This window comes from Rhamphochromis sp. 'chilingali' (genome assembly GCF_963969265.1).
Source record: "Rhamphochromis sp. 'chilingali' genome assembly, chromosome: 1".
Lineage (NCBI taxonomy): Eukaryota > Metazoa > Chordata > Actinopteri > Cichliformes > Cichlidae > Rhamphochromis > Rhamphochromis sp. 'chilingali'.
In genome coordinates this window covers 62676901-62694430 of record NC_137929.1, presented here as the reverse complement: position 1 = coordinate 62694430, position 17530 = coordinate 62676901, and the positions used below count along the sequence as shown (strand labels likewise).

General features: G+C 43.5%; 1 protein-coding gene across 1 annotated transcript in view; it reads right to left on the bottom strand.

Moving 5' to 3' along the window:
* LOC308409534 (putative nuclease HARBI1) overlaps positions 1-17530 on the bottom strand; it is a gene marked incomplete at both ends in the record, with an annotated part of 126978 nt that overhangs the window by 37982 nt on the left and 71466 nt on the right. The window lies entirely within an intron of this gene.

Sequence of the window (17530 nt, the reverse complement as noted above, 5' to 3'; positions counted from 1 at the left end):
GCTGTGATAACTGTTTCTGATAGAATGAAGAGTAGACTGATATATTAAATATTCCTTTATTGGATGAGGAAATCAGACCATGTCATAACTGCTTTAAGTCATACAGAATAGATATCAGAGCCTTAAACATGCTGACTTCTGCTAAATGGGTCAAACTGGGCAGAAAGTCTACAAACACATAACATCCTTATAGAATATGATGTAACATTATAGAAAACCCACAAAACGCTACGTCCAGATGAACAGATTCAACTTTTGGAGATTTACTTTGCTGGATGATTGAGAATGCATCAAGACGAAATATTGTTTGGTCTGGGTCTAAACAGAGTGCATTGAGTGCATAGCTGGATTGGCCATCGGGCATACCGGGCATTTGCTGGCCGCTGGCGATATTTTGTTTTTATGGGCCGATGGATTTTTATTTTTTTTTAGGAAGGGTATAGATAATGAAAGGTGTTGGATTGGTCAATTGGTCATGATCGACTCTTGGCTGGACCAATTACAGCCGAGGAGGCCGGATGCACCCTCCCCCTTGTTTAGCAATCACGTGATTTTCGCGCATTGCATGCCAGGAACTCGTGGCAAAACAATCCAAGTACCGCATCAAATGCAAGCGTTTGCAGCGCCGCAAAATGTTCATTCTCCGGTTCCAATACCTTCTTGTTTTTTCTTTGCCGCACAAAAAAGGAATGTATAAAACAAAAGGAGAACAATGCCGGTCCGTACAAAGACAGACTCGACGAAAAGACAAAGAAAAGATACGAGGAAAAAATCAAAGGAGTGAAAGTGTCAGACCCTTACGAGCACACAGAGGGACAAAAGACATTAGCGTGCTGCCCAACTTTCACCACGCTCAGATTTATAATTACACGGTTCTTGGAGTGAGTGCATACACTCATGAAGTTTAGTAACTTCAGGTCACTGCAACAAGCCCAGGTACAGTTTACCGACGGATGGGTGCAGGACCTTGAAATGCACCGTGTAGAACGAAAGACCATCGTACGAACAAAGGTAAGTTTACCAGTCTCACAAATCGTCGTCATAAATACACATTCGTTAACCGTTTATTAATATAACCTTTGAGCTCAACGGTAATTAATTAGTAGTGGAAATAATTTCTGGTAGCATTACAGAAATGTAGCAGTGACAATAATATTGTATGCTGTAATCGTACTGGACAATTAGTGATACAAAAAACCTGTTTTCTCCTGTGAATAAAAGTATATGTTTTTGTCAATGTACCATGGTAATAACAGAAGCGAAACGCAATATTGTGTCAGGAAAATTCACTATTTATGCACAATAAACAAAGGAGCATAGCGCCACAATTTCTGTTCAGCGCCAGACTTGCTTGTAACCTATATCACCAATTATGTTAAGAAAAATGACGCATTAACTACAACAAAACTCTGACCTTTGTGGGAATGCTTGGAGCAGACTAACATGTGAGCTGGAGTGTTCTGGGACGTTATATTTGGTATATCCAGACCATCCGTCGGCTCTTACTTCGGAAACATGGCTTAAAAATGTCTCTTCAACGATGTAATCCGATAAAAAAAACGATCTCTCTACCCGTCGGCTTCCCGTGGCTGTCATGCGACCGACTATTGAAGTTAATAATACAACAGCTTCTTGCCATTTTTTGTGTTTCTTTTTATTGCTGTGTAACTGAGTTCAATTGAAAGCCTGCGTGCGCTAGTACCTCTTGCCACAAGTTCCCAGAATCCTTTGCGGTTTAACACTGAATGACGTCAAATTTTCAATCTTTATCCTGGTGGGCCGGTCTCTAGTCAAAATGCCCGGGCCAATTTTTTGTCCCAGTCCAGCCTTGATTGTGTGTGACGTCTTCTTTTGCGCAGGCAACATGAGCCTGCACACATTAATTTTGTGATAAGTGATATTATTGAAAATTCTCTGTGTGTAAGTACAGTTTAGTGCTGTCTGATCATCACTCTGATTGACTGCTGTAGAAGTGAACAGTGTTACTTTGACCTTTAACCTCGCTGCGCTGTGTTGTTTCCTCTTTTTCAGATCACAAAATCATCACAGCTGAGTCTGGACAGGACGTCACTCTGACATGTCAAGCTCAAGCTCACATCGTCATAGTTGTAGAGTGGAGCAGAACTGAAGAACAGAACTGGAAGATGAAGAACTTGTCCTTTTATATCAGCATGGATGACTTGTTCCAGATTACCAGCATCCATCTTTTGAGAACCAGGTGGATCTGAAGGACAGACAGATAGCTGATGGAGACGTGTCTTTGATTCTGAAGAATGTGAGACAAGATGATGCTGGAACATACGAGTGTCATGTCATCAAGAGAGCTGGAAAACCTTTGAAGCTCATCAGCGTCATCAGTCTGAAAGTTGGTTCTCTAAGTGAGTGAGGAGTGTTCAGTGTGTTTGAGATCTTCGGCTCTTTTAGCTGCGCTGCCTTATTGCTCCTAAATAGCTCTGTTTTCACAATCACTGAGATCCTTCTATTTTAGCCTAGCTGTGAATGATCTGTATTGGTAGTGTCCCGATTCGAAATATTGAGGCAAGGAACAAACCAACACTGGCCCAGAAGAGTTCAGTCAAATGATGATTTATTGAATACACGTGTGGGAAGATGTACACTGCAACTCATCAGCATAGATCTTCTCCAAACAACTCAATTCAGAATAGTTTTATTCATCTCAGGGTTCAGCCCCTTCTGCATCTGCAATGTACATAATTATGCTTACCGTATTTTCACAACCATAAGGCGCACTTAAAAGTCTTAGATTTTCTTCAAAAAGTACGGCGCGCCCTATAGCGCAGTGCGCCCTGTAGCGCAGTGCGCCCTGTGTCTTGTAAGGAGGACGTAGTAGAGAACACCATGAGAACGCTAAAGGGTGAAGTGTGTGCGTTGACTTTATTGCACATACCTGTATAAAAGAACAGGTATGTGCGTTATGCAGGACATCGTTGTTTTAACAACCCTGAAAATGGCAAAGAGACACGCTTACGAAGCACAGTTTAAACTGAAGGCCATCAGCTACGCGGAGGAACATGGAAATCGAGCAGCGGCGAGAGAATTTAAGAATAATGAATCGATGGTTCGCAAGTGGAGGAAGCTGGAAAACAAGCTCCGACAGGTCAAGAAGACGCAGCTGACATAAGGCGATCATCGAGCAAAGAACGAGCGGGAGAAGCGTTTCGACGGTCACCATTTGGCTAAAAGCAGTTTCACTTTCACTTTTTATGAAACGGTGCCATTTTTCCATCCGGACCAGGACTACGGTAGCGCAGCAACTTCCACCGGATTATAAGGAAAAGCTGGCCATCTTCCGCTCCTACTGCAGCAAACACATCGGCGACAAACACATCCAGCGATGGATGACCGATGGAGACCACAGTTTCACCAAGAGTGGAAGGCAGCGCCGGGCGAGTTACGCCACAATTTGCCAATGGATTGTAGATGCTTGTGCTAACATGGCTGCTGGCACTGTTGTTCGAGCTTTCGCAAAAGCCGGCATCATTTCCGAGGAGCCGCACGGCACGGAAAGTGACTCTGACAGTGAAGAAAGTGAACCTGGCATGTTTGATGGAGATTTAGCGCAGCTGTTCAATTCAGACACAGAGGATGAGGACTTCGATGGGTTTGATTGATGATAAAAATGTGAGTACCAAACTTTGTTTTGCTCCTGCTTTATTTTTAAATACGCACACTTGTATGCTTGTGTGTTGTTGATGATGACGATTACTGGTAATAAAAATGTGAGTGAGGTACCGAACTCAGGTTTGCTCCCGCTTTATTTTTTAAATACGCATACGGTACTTGTATGCGCCCTATGATCCAGTGCGCCTTATGTGTGTGTTAAATACAGTAATGGCACACATAACTGAGACTGCGCCTTTTAGCACAGTGCGTCTTATGGTCGTGAAAATACGGTAAGTTATAGTAAATCATCATGTGGCGGAGGTGTGGTCCGGCGCGCGGCTGCAGGGGAGGAGTGGTGCAGTGGGCTCAACGGGGCGGTGCTGGTAAGAACAGCTGATGGCGGTTTGGACTGATGGTGGTTTTCCTTCCCTTTATATAGTGAGGCGGAGAGGAGTGGAGGGAAAGGAAGCTGGGGAAACCGACCGCTGTCAAACGGTGTTCTGCTGTAATTCTGTGGACACTCACAATAAACGTGCATCTGATGATAACGACCTGTGTGTGGGTGTATCTGTGCCTAGCGTGTGTCACACATCACTTAAAAATAGCTAAAATAGACAGAGATGTTACTCTTTCCAGTACTTTCTTCCATACATGGTAATTAAATTCATTCTCCGAATAGCCCCTGGGGACTTTACACTTTCTTCACTCTTCTTCTGTCACTTTTTACTAGGCAAGCTCAACTGCAGGTAGAAGCTAAATGAATTCAAGGCCTTTGCTTACAAAGGTCTACATTTAAATCATATTTGTCTGTAAGCGTGAATGCTGTTTTAACCTTCCATTGCTCCAAATCACCTTACACAATAGATTGTGAAGACATCGCGCTTCACAAAGCTTGAAACCTTCAATAGACTGAGAATCAACTCTTATGAGCACAACTACTGATGTGACGTTCTGTATCGAGGCTTTGAAGCTTGTGTCGAGTAATGGAGGGGGCGTTTCCGTGATGCGCGTATCGAGGCTTGCTTCATTTATGGGAGGGGCTGAAAATGATGACGTCCAAAGCCTCGCTGCCCGGCTGTACCACGTGACTGGTTCATGAAGTGGTTCGAACTTTGCCGTGAGATATGACAGCGATATAAACCCCTCAGACTTCATTCAAAATGTAGGTGTTTGATGGAGAGTTGCAGTTAGTGAGAGTTTGGAGACCGTTTGGAGGTTTATGAGAGTGAGGAGAGACAGTCTGGAGAGAATGGAGCCAGCTAAGAAGAGGAGGATGTCCTCCCCTGTGTGGGAACATTTTGATCTTATTCCTCCCAACAAGGTATGTAAATTTCTACAGAAGATGTATTTTCATAATACTGATGGTGCAATACAATTTATGTTAAGCTGTCTGTACTTTTGTACAAGGTGAAGTGTTTGCTATGTGCCAGGGAGCTGGGATATAACAACAACACCTCATCCATGCTTAGGCACTACAGAGCTTTGCATGAGAATAAGGGGAACACCGATTGTGGAGCAAGACCAGGTGAGCCATCAAATGCCATGATAATATAGCATGCAGCAATGTTACTAAATGATATAACAATATTATACAGCTGTTATAATTTACGTGTTTGATATTTATATTTGTGCTTTATCTTTATTGTCTTTCCTCAGGAGAACAATCTCAAATAGATGAAGACCTGGTTAGCATGGTGATTGAGGACTCCCAGCCATTTAGCATTGTGGAGGACAAAGGATTCAAAAGATTTGTTAAATCATTAAATCCTAGCTACGTTCTCCCCACTAAAGGTTATAAAAGCAGTGAAAATTTAGTTTTTACAGAATAAAATGTGAACAGGCAGGACTGAGGCTCAAAGCCTCAGTGTGTAGCTGTCCATACCTCAACGTTACAAAAGCACAACTACTGTCCACACCCCAACCACACCTCACCTCACAGTAAATGATCATTTCCATTTTAAGCATTTCCAAATAATCATTTTCCATACTGCCAGTATAAATATACACAGTATACTGCCATCACTACAATATAGATGTTTTACACACTCCTTTTGTTGTTGACATTTACAGGCTGTGTGCAAAAGGCCACACTCTTCAAATTCATGCCAACTAATATTTTTACGTCCAGTAGATGTCCTACTAGAGCAAATGAAGCTTCATCTGCCCATCACTAGGCACAACATGCAAATGTGTGTATACAATGATTATGGCTGCACATGCAATAAAAATGTTAATCTGATGCCAGTAGCTGTGATAAACAGTTTAATGCAATTTAATGACAAAGTTATATTATTAATGTACTAAAATAATTCCTTTATTCCCACTGTTAGCAGTGTTTGATTTAGTGTTTTCATAAAAGTCTATTTCTTGTGTGTATATTAGTGCTCAGAAGAACAGACATGTGGTTTAAAGCCTAGACAAAAAAAAATCCCCCTCATCAACACTTTTTTGTTTGTCAGGGGACATTTGTTTTGTAATAATTGCTGTTCTATCCCCACAACCACAATTGCTAACCTATCCCCACATTGTGGAGATAGGTTAATTCGATAATTCAAATTACCACTAGGTGTGAATGTGCCAGTGAGCGTGAATGGTTGTCTGTCCCTGTGTGTTAGCCCTGCGACAGGCTGGCGACCTGTCCAGGTTGTACCCCACCTTTCGCCCTATGACAGCTGGGATAGGCTCCAGCGCCCCCCGCGACCCTGAAAAGGATAAGCGGAAGCGAATGGATGGATGGATGGATAATTGCTGTTCTTTTGATATGATTTGCAGCAGGCCATAGTTTATTTAACACAGTGGATGGTGCAGCAGAGATACCTGACTCAAAACAGGACACTCTTTCAGGGCCAGTGAATGTCACCTCTCCTCCAGCTACAGGTAGATATGAGCAGCACTTAGATGAATTTTTTGATTTTGCTCTGACAAATATTAACATTTTAGAAATTCAATTTCCTGATCCATTTGTGATCTTTTCTATCACTTTTCCCAATGTACCTGCAATTAATTCCAGATCCTTGTCTCTGTGTCGCTCCGTGTACCTGGCCTGTACCACCACAGTCGCTGTCTTCACAGTTTCCGCCCTCCGTCTTTCTTTCACACAATGTTGTGATCATAGTCCTAGACCCTATCTTTGCATGTGATTAGTTACATTAAAATGAAGGCCTACAGAAGATGACATCAAGTCATTGTGAGCTGAGATTCTAGGTTTATCCAATTGTCACAAGAAGTCACCAGCAGGCACAGTACTTGTTGAGAGTCCGAATCAGAAGAAGATGTTTCGGACTCTGGAGGTGTGGAAAGTGACTGACCTTAGGTACCGACCAGAGGGCACGGGTCACACAGGTGGTGGGTGGGGTGCAAGGGGTCACCCATGATGACAGTGGTTTTCCTGAGAATGGAGGACATGGCAATGGCCTCCATGGGTGGCAGAGGGCAGCCAATGTTTTTCTTTTGTGGGGTTAATTACCCTCTGTGCAGCCTTTCTGTTCTCAGTTGTGGCCCCTGCGTACCTAATACCCAGGCAGTAGGAGAGTACGCTCTCCACTGAAGCACAGTAAAAGACTCGCAGCAGCTTCCGGTCTGGGTTATTCTTTCTCAGGACAAGGAGGAAATGCAGTTGCTGCTGGGCCTTCTTTACCAGCATGTTGGTGTTGTGGGCCCAGGTGAGATTGACAGAGATGTGGCTGCTGGACTCATGGACTGTTTGGGGCCAGTTGATGAGGAAATATTTAAATCAGGATCAGGTTTAAGGTGGTCCAGTTTGGTGGTAAAAATGTCTGGGATTATGGTGTTGAACGCTGAGATGTAGTCCACGAAGACCATCCTCACGTATCTTTTCCTGTGACGGCTATAGGTCTGTAGCCATGACCAGGGTGCTTGGAGGGGCTTTTTTTTTTCCTGAGGGAGATGTAGGCAGGGAAGGAGCAGAGAGATTCTGTCAGATTGTCCTAGGTCATGGAGGGGTGTCAGTCTGTAGGCCTGCTTGATATCTTCACATGGTTCAGTGTCCTTACCCCTCTGGTAGGACATGTAACATATTGGTGGAATTTGGGGAGTACAATTTTCACACATGCCTTATTAAAGTCCCCAACAATGATATGGACACCCTGGTTGCTTTCTGCTCTGGTCGCACCTTTCCTTACAGGAGTATTTGGTGTGATCCTGATGGTATAATGTCCAGCTTGGTAAATCCACCTAGGCATTGGGGATGTTTGGATGGAGCCAAGATTCAGTTACAATTCAGTTTCAGTAGATAACACTCCCAGACAAAACAGTTACAGTAAATTTCTGATCAACTATAAAAATATTTTTGATGATGTTATTGTGTATTATGTTGTTTCTATGTGCTGTATTTTTAATAATAAGTTAAGCACTTTGTAATAGATTCTTGTCTAAAAAAGTGCTATATTAATAAGTTTTAGTTACTTATTTACTTCACTCATCACCTACTTGACAGCTGACACCCTACATATGTTTCTTACCTTCAGGTCAGCCAGGAGGAACCAAATGGATGGATCTGTTGGAGGGATATGTCTGACTGATTGTCGTAGTAGTTTGTTTTGTTATTATTGTTGTTAATACAAGTATTACAGTTGTTGGTTGTGCTATTTCACTTCCTGTTTGTAGAAAGCAGCAACTTCCCAAGTCTGATGATACCTTTAACCCCTATTCCAGCTGCAAATTCACACATATAAGTGAATATAACAACTTCTCTTGGCTCTCTGTGAAGGTGGTCGCACTTTTTCTCCTCTCCTCCTTCCCCTTATCTTCCCTGCTTAGCCTCTTGTGTCCTTGTCTTGTCTCGTGTGAATTACTTTTCCCTCGAACAGTCTCTCACTGTCGTTCTCTAAAACCTAAAAGAGAATTATGGATTTGATCAACTGGTGTCTGAATGCTATTGACACCCTTTTCTCAACGAGAAGTCTGGGCTCGGGAGAGCCCGAGTGCCCTGGAGGGACTTTCCCTGCCGAATACACGATGGATGGGTGGCAGACCTGGAGGATCTTGTGCCTGGCGGGACTGTCGAACGAGGACGCTGAAGATATCTACCTATTCGGAACCATGATAACAGCTGGCTTGGCCCTGACTTATCGGAGAAATAAGAGAGCGGAACCAGCTGTTCAAACCCCCCCAAGGCTGACCACTGGAATTGAAGCGATGGGACAAGGCGCGACCTCTCACACCGAACGCAGCATGGTCAACACCTTGGAGATGCTTACAGCTGCTGTGAAGACTCAAACTAACACCATTGAGCATATGATGGGATACATCAGAGAGGGGCCTGCTCACAATGACACCCTTGAGTGAAAGTTGGATCACATCGCAGAACGGATCGCTGCAGTCGTGGGGTCTCAGAATCAAAAGAATGACAACACCACGGAACAGAAGTTTGATACCATCATGGGGAGGCTCGCGGCTCTCCAACGGGAGATCGAGAGACCAGTGTCAGAGTGCTAAATTCGGAGCTGCTCGCATAAAGGAGAAATCAACAATATTCAACATATGGACACCACGGCGCCAGCTGCTCAGGCCCAAGGCTGGAGCCCACCAAAACAGCTCCCTGATAACGACTGTGTGATGACTATTCTTCCCATCCCATGCAAGGCCACCTGGGTTGGCTGGCAGACTGTTTACTTAGCCTGATAGAGCGAAGGACACTGTCTCAGCTGGACTCTGGACACGCACACACATACACTTACACTGATAAGCATGCACTCATCCCCCTCCCTTTCCAAACGCCTTCGATGCTTGTTTCCTGTGGGGGAAGACGGCGGGTCTGCGTGCCACGCTGAAATGGTAGCGCTGTGTAGGACGACTGCTGTGTTCCTTCGGATTACCCCCCACCCCTCTATCCAACCCCTGTGGCTTGTCACGTGCTCTAATGTTGTGATGTGGACATTAATGTGCTCTCTGTGCAGAGGAGTTTTCTATTCCTGTTCTCATGCTGTCCTCCCATAGGTGCCCAGCGTGAGAAGAGGTCTCTTTTTTTACTCTTGTACTTTTCCCATTGTTGTGTAATTTTTTCAGTGTTTTCTCTGTAACGCTGCCGATCTCCGACTGTATTCCCATGTGATGTCTTTGTTGTGTGTGTAAGTCGGGGGGGGGGGGTGTCCTATTCCTCTGCGGGGCAACCTGCATATGGCCAATAAAGCATTCATTCAATTCAATAAGTGCACAGGGAACCAGGTTTGCAGGAGCCCAGGTCCCTGACAGTGCCCTGCATGCTGGACGCTGTGCCGTACATCGACATGCAGGACCCGCCGTTGTGCTGACTTCCTGCTCGGGCAGAGCAGGTCCCTCCGGCGTCATTGCAGCTGCAGACAATTGAACAGATGGTAATGGTGGTGTAGACAACGGGACCGGCGTACCAGCCTGTGAATTTACCGGCTGTCTGGGCCGGTGAGCAGCCTTGATTGGAGGGAGGAGGTGGAATTAATTAAGAAATGTGTAATACCCAAGGGGAAACCACCAAGCCACTTTCCCACAACGTGATGAACCTCTTCCCCGGGCATCTCCAGATAAATAAAATAGCTGCGGCTAAATAAATATTTACATGTAAACCAAATGAATGGCCTTTTTTATGTCTGTTTTTGTGATGTACCAAGATCTGAAAGTTTTATTTATTTATTTAAACAGTATTTATTTATTAAACAGTACATTTGCATAATGACTGAAACCAGCCCACTGAAGTAACAATGATCTGGGAGGTCAGTTCCTTGATCATTAATATACAAATTCTCATGACCATTTAGAACAACCACTGACCAAAGCACACTGATCAATGGCCATGAGTACCATTCACAGAGAGTTGAAAGACATTCCCCAACTCTCTGTGAATCGATGACACAAGGATCCAGGCCCACACAGACGGTGCGTAAATCATGGGAGGCCACATCACGGACAGGAACAGAGACACAGATGGACCGTTTAGACAGGAATAGAATAGGAATCTGTGGGAGGAAGTAGTATCCCCATCTACAAGACCACGCAAAGGAGGTATATGCTCTCTGCACTGGTATGTCATCCTTTAGGAGACACAGATGGGCCGTTTAGACAGGAATAGGATAGGAATCCATGGGAGGAAGTTGTATCCACATCTACAAGACCGCACAAAGGAGGTATATGCTCTCTGCACTGGTATGTCATCCTTTAGGTTTATCACCATTTTCAGATCAGGATTACAACCAATATTGGTCCCATCCCACTCAAAGACCCTGCACTCATCAAACAACATTCTCTGGACAATCTCTTTTTGTTCCTCTTCCAAATGATCAAGATTCACTGGCGGATACCACGACATTGGGAGAGGTCCGGCTGACTCCACCATTATCTTGCGAACTGTTATTGCAGGTGGGCACTCGTTTGAGGCCTCAACCTCCACAATACGTTCAACTGGCTGTAAGGTGCCCAGGGCCATCTTGCTTGTCAAGGTCATATCATGTTTGGTGTCATTACTTAGAGCAGGGGTGCCCAATCCCGGTCCTCGAGAGCTACCGTCCTGCAGCTTTTAGATGCATCCTTGTTCCCACACACCTGAATCAAATGGTTTGATCTCTTCAGCATGCCATCATGTTTGGCAAAGGCCTGATAACAAGCCATTCATTTGATTCAGGTGTGTGGGAACAAGGATGCATCTAAAAGCTGCAGGGCGGTAGCTCTCGAGGACCGGGATTGGGCACCCTGACTTAGAGCAATGGTGATGTATGGGTTAGCTGGATTCTGTATTTCAACTAACCCCGTCAAGACATAGAACCGCTTTAGGGCCTGGTTGCCCAAATCATCCTCAAACAGCACTAAACAATCAAGCGGATTCATGGTTGATGGAACGGGGCACTTTAACCAGGTGACCTGTTCAGGAGGGATAATCACATCCCTTTCAACTGTTCTCAAGTACCCTTGTGTAATGTTTGGCTCTACTGTCTGAATGAAGCTTCTGACCACCTCACCATTCTCAGGGGGAAGACAGATGGCATTACACAGCAAGGTAACAAGAGTAGGTATCAACTGCTCTAGTTGCTCCTCAACGATCTGTTCCAAGACATTGAAACCGATCAATGGTTTGTCCACAGGCAAGGTACTGACGAGGACCGGAATACTGACGGAGAGGCTGGGGTCTTCACTCCCCGGTAAGTTGATCATGATGGGTACCCAGCCATCAAATGATATGGTTTCCCCGTTGACTGCGCAAACTTTCAACTCATCAATTTCCTTGATGATTTCAGATAGAGGTTGCATGACTAAGTCAGGCAAGTATCAGTCTTTCCAATGTTTACTTATGATGCAAACTTGAGCTCATGTGTCAAGTACTGCTTTCACTACTAAGCCATTCAAATTGCAATGTATGAGAGCTTTCTTACTGATTAGCTTAGCAACTGCCCCACATTTAGTGTGGGGTGCCATAACACCAGATGTAGCGAGTGCCTCACCCTGCTGCTGGTTAACTACTTCTGATGTGACTGGCGAGGGGAGACTTGGTTTGCTACTGTTAAGGTTAGGTTGGGTCCCATATGAAGAGGACCCACTGCTTCAACCCTGTCACCCGGTAGAGAAACTGCTGTGGTGTCTCACTTTCATCTTTTCTGGCACACATTAATTCTTGAAAGAGTTCTGTACTATTTTTCTCTCTCAGGTGGGCATGGAGAAACCCCTTCAGTTCAAGTACAGTCAAATCGTCTTTATTGATTAACATATCTTTAAAAGTTCCAGGCCTTAATATCCTGAGCACTCCACGAACTATCTCTGCATCAGGGAAGCCTTCTCTGCGTCGACCTCTTGCTGACCCAGGCCCGCTGGACCCACCGTCTTAGCAACCATGGATCAGTCTCGGCTCCAACTTTCAGCTCGCATCAGCTCCCGTCCTGGTCCCAGATGTCATTTTTGGATCAGTCTCAACTGCAAGGTGTCGACAATCCTGGACGAGCCCCCAATATTTGTTACGGGTCCCAAGGATGAAGACCATGATGACAAATATGTTACCTGTAAAAGCAGGTGAAGAGCAGAGTAAGGAAGACAGCATGTGTCTCTGTATTCCTCCAGATTGTGTCTGAGTCTGATTTATTTCACACAAACAAATGCTATATAAACACTACCATGAGCTTTCAATATATAATTCAGCAGGTTCCTCATTCACATCAATTACATTTACTTATTTCACATCCTCAGTGAAATATACTCTCTTTACTGGTTCATTTTCTCTAATTAACATTTTCTTTCATAACAGTTACTTTCCTTACTCATATCAATAAACACATCACATTGTCTTCTACAGTGTCTTACTGGCTAAACAGTTCAATAACAGTGTCAGTTTTGGCCGGCGGTCATAGTTTCTGTCCAATAATATGACGCAAGACTGGAGTAAAAGACATCCATGGATTGGCACTTTATTAATGAAGGAACATGATAGGAGCACAAGAACACTAACTATAACTAAACAAAATGGCTTCCTTTTGGGGTGGCTGTAGCTCAGGTGGCAGAGCAGGTCAGCCAGTAATCAGAAGGTTGGTGGTTCGATCCCAGGCTGCCTCCTGGCTGCATGCCAAATATCCTTGGGCAAGATACTAACCCCATGTTTGCCTACTGGTGGTGGTCAGAGGGCCCGGTGGCGCCTGTGTCTGGCAGCCTCGCCTCTGTCAGTGCGCCCCAGGGCAGCTGTGGCTACAATGTAGCTTGCCATCGCCAATGTGTGTGTGAATGGGTGAATGACTGAATGTAGTGTAAAGCGCTTTGGGGTCCTATGGACTAGAAAAGCGCTATACAAATGCAGGCCATTTACCACTTTTATACTCTTCCGGAATAGCCCAAGTATGGGGGTTAACTAATCAAAATGAAAACATAACCCTCCACACACACAAACATGCAATTACATTAAAGCACATCACAAACATATACATATTTCCAACACGTACTATAAACAAACCAATAACATGAGCTTCACCCATTACTATATAAATTAAAACCCTCTTTATCCATACTCCCTAACCTGGCACACTGGTCTACTCCAAGAGCCCTTAAACAGGTGATTAAGCTGCTTTCACTCTTATGCTCCACATCCTGCAAGAAGCAACCAGGACAGGTGAGTACCTTATTTAGGTTACTCACAAATGATTAACTGTAGACAGCTTTAACCTTGGCTCTTCTCTGACACAGGTAGGATGGCCAGTCCCACTGTCTCTTCACCTTTACAAGCTGTCATTTTAGTTGTATGTCACATAAACCCAATAAAAGACTCCATAAGAACTAAAGTGTTTTTTCTTTATTACACTATTTTAAATTCCCAATCCAACAATTAATCACTAACAATACCAACCAGATAATGGAACCCCTGGTCTCCATTAAAAACAGCAAAACCGTCACCGGTTCTGACATAAACGGTAGTAACCAGACAGAAAAGCAGCGCACATTTCGGTGCTTTATTTCAGTGCTTTTTTTTCCTGAGCTGTGATACACTTTAGATTCTAGCCAATCATTTTACGTTTCCGAGGATAGTAGGCGGGTCCAGGTACGTACCTTCTTTTAGATCAGAGCTACAGATTAAAAATGCCCAAGGCGAAGCGGTCAAAAGTCTGGCTGTACTTCACAGCAAAAGATGCAAACTCAGCAGCCTGCTACAAGTGCTTTAATCAGATACTGCAATACTGTCAAAGGAGGTAACACCTCAAATCTGATGAAACGCCTGGTGACGCATAGCGTTTTTTTAAAAGCCGAGAAATGCGCCGTATTTGATAGCTTGCTGAGACCTCACACCGTGTACATCTACTGCAGGTGTGGTGCCTGTTATCGGACCCGGAATTAGCAACATCCCCCCAAAACACGAAGAGTAGAGTCCTGGCCCCTAGCCCTGCCAGTGTAGCAGAAATGATGACGGACGAAGATGGCAGCAGCAGCCGTTCTTCTCTGCGTGAGTAGCTTAATGTTGTTCATGTGTAATTCACGTTGAGTACGCTATCCATGTTATTACATTAATGCATGTAAGGTGAACTAGCAAACATCATCATAGCTACATGAGTATAATTCCCTCGAAGCACAGGCAGACGCAAGTGGTTTTCTGTCACTGGTTTATTTGAAGACTTCTCTCCAAAGCTACCGTGAAAACTATACAGCATTAACAAAATAAAACTCGGCGTAAGACACAGCACTAAAGATAACACTGTACAACAAACACGATTGTGAGGAGAAAGTTGTTGGAAGGCAAAGAAACTTACAACTCAGATATCTATTTTTTACATGCGCATGGGCGGTCACTGCTCAACCGATGTGACACAGAAAAACCGCCCAGGGCATTCAGAACATCCTTTATTTACACTTAAAGCAAGTTTCCACAGCAGTAGGAGTGGCATGTATGGAACTGATAATTTTTCCTTAGAAGGAGAAAACCTTTCGCTTATCTGCTGAAAAAGGAGGTACCTTTGTATGTATAGAAATTCAGACATTCCCATAAAAGGAGAGAGAGAGAGAGAGAGAGAGAGAGAGAGAGAGAGAGAGAGCCAGCTTGTCTGTTAAAACAGGAGGTATGGTATCGTATGTCACCGCATTCCTCTACACATATGGCTTCAATCTCTCTTCCTGTGTTGGTTCCAATTCACAAGCTCTTCTTCCTTTAAATGAAGCTACAACTAAGCATAATCACAAAACTAAAAAATCTCTCATCAACGATAAATCAATAAATACCTCGTTGGCTGCATGCTGCAAAAAGGGAATTAGCTGCCGTTCTTCTGAGGTTTCCTTTAACCGTTTAACTGTGTGGTACCTCACAGGGGTACCACAACAACATCATCCAGGTAGAAAACAGCATATGCAATTTGAGGAAGCAGGTACCGCTCCATGAGGTGCTGAAAAATGGCCGAGGCTTCAAATAAGCCAAACGGAAGTGTGACGAATTGGTACGAACCATACAGAGTGGAGAAGGCCGTTTTTGTCTTTGGACTCTGCAGATAAGGGAATCTGCCAGTAAGCGTTGGTTAAATCCAGCATCATAAAATAAGACAAGCAGTGCTTAACCAGTCCAGGTCAACTCAGGCATTGGACAAGCATCAAACCATGAGACCTTGTTCACTTTCTGATAATCATCACCAATGTTCCCTCTAAACTGCGCGTGTGCTCAATTGTGCACTGCTGGCCCGGTCTCTGTGCAGAAAAAATCCGTGTTGCACATAAAGTAAAATTCTAACCGGAATTGAAATTAAAGTGAATACGTTAACAATTCTGTTTTGCAGTGTTAGTCAGTAAGTGACTGGCTGCTCCAGTATGGGATTAGAACAATGGCACCTCATCCCATAGTCCAGCCAATCACGTGATTCAAATTCGTATATGCGGAGCTAATCAACGTCGTTGACAGGCTATGAGAGCGTCCTTATGTGCCGAAACCGGTGTTTTAGCTAGCAAAGTGGCGTGGCTAATGTGGAGTGAAGCCACGTTAATGACAACGTGTACAACCATTGGAGATGTGAGCAGGACAGATGGAACAAGTGACGTAAAAAGAGTGGACTTTATACCTGGTTTCAAATTGTGTTGATAGGCCACATAAAAAACAGAGTTGTGATTAAAAAAAAATCCAGTGTTTGGTTTTCTTCCAGAATATTGTTGTTTATATTTACTGGGGGAAGAAATGGTAAAAACAGCATTTTATAAAGAAAACGTTATAAAGCACTCTCCGCCTGAGAGCAAAGACAAAACCAAAACACCCCACCCTTTCCCATTGGTCAAAAAATGTACCATGCCGACCAATCAAAACATGGCATTTGGTTGTTAAGAAACGGAAGTTGTTAAGAAGAGGAAAATTTAGGAGTGACGGCAGTGTTTTGAGATGTGAGATTTGCAACGTTTAGCGCAAATCTTGTATAGTTAGTGTGTAGTGTAGTCAATAGTTTTGTTGTGTGTGTCAGAACAATGAGGCGGCTGCTAAATGTTACAGGAGTGATACATCTCCTGTTGTCAGGCCTGCAGGTATCAGGCTTTTGATGTTCTCCTTTATCTCATAGTGGACAGAAATTATTTTTTGGAGAGGCACAAATAATTTGTGTGGCATCAGATTTGATGCAGAACACCTGATTGTTCTGTAAATAGTTTGAAATGTTTGTTTAAAAAAAATCCCTTAGCAGCATTTTTAGGTAAACAGCTGCAAAAATCTTTGTTGTTTGCAATACTCAGTAACTTTTTTGAAGAAGTAACTATATAATTAATTGCCCAGCATTGGTCTTTATATATTGTATTTTGCAGAGAGAGTTACAAAGTTTCAAAGTGGTGCTCCATGAGAGTCCTGTAGACGAGCAGCAGCACAATCCTGCATTGCAACTGCAAACCGCTGTTGCAATGCAGGAACATCTGCTTTATTGGAATGTGTGAGATGTTAACCACAATGACTCTTAAAAACACTGTCTCAAAGCTTCATGCCAACAGCATGTTTTTAAGAAAAATCAAACATATTTTCTTTCAAGATAATTTTAGAGTTTTTAATGAGCTGCAGGATCCTTCTTCAGTGTGAGTGGAGAACAGCCAAGTCGCCTCCTGTGATAAACCTCCACATGTACCACTGAAAACAGTTAAATTAGTTTGAATCAGAAATAATGGGTCAAACTACTTGTTCTGAGACCATTTCTTTATTTTTCACACCAAACTGTTTAATAAGATAATAAGATAAACTCTACACAGACTTCATCAAATATAACTAACACTTTAACATTATCAGGATTTCATAATACAAACTTCAAATCAACAAGAAAACAGCTGCAGAACATGTGGATCAAAATTCATTAAAAAACAACATGTGGACTTCAATGACTAAATACACTAAAGTGAAAGGAGGAGCAAAAAAATAGAGGTTTAACAGAATTTGAATTACGTAAAAGTAGTCACCTGTGATCTTTAAAATGGTTCTGATGTGTGCTGCTGTTTTTAACTTTCAACATTT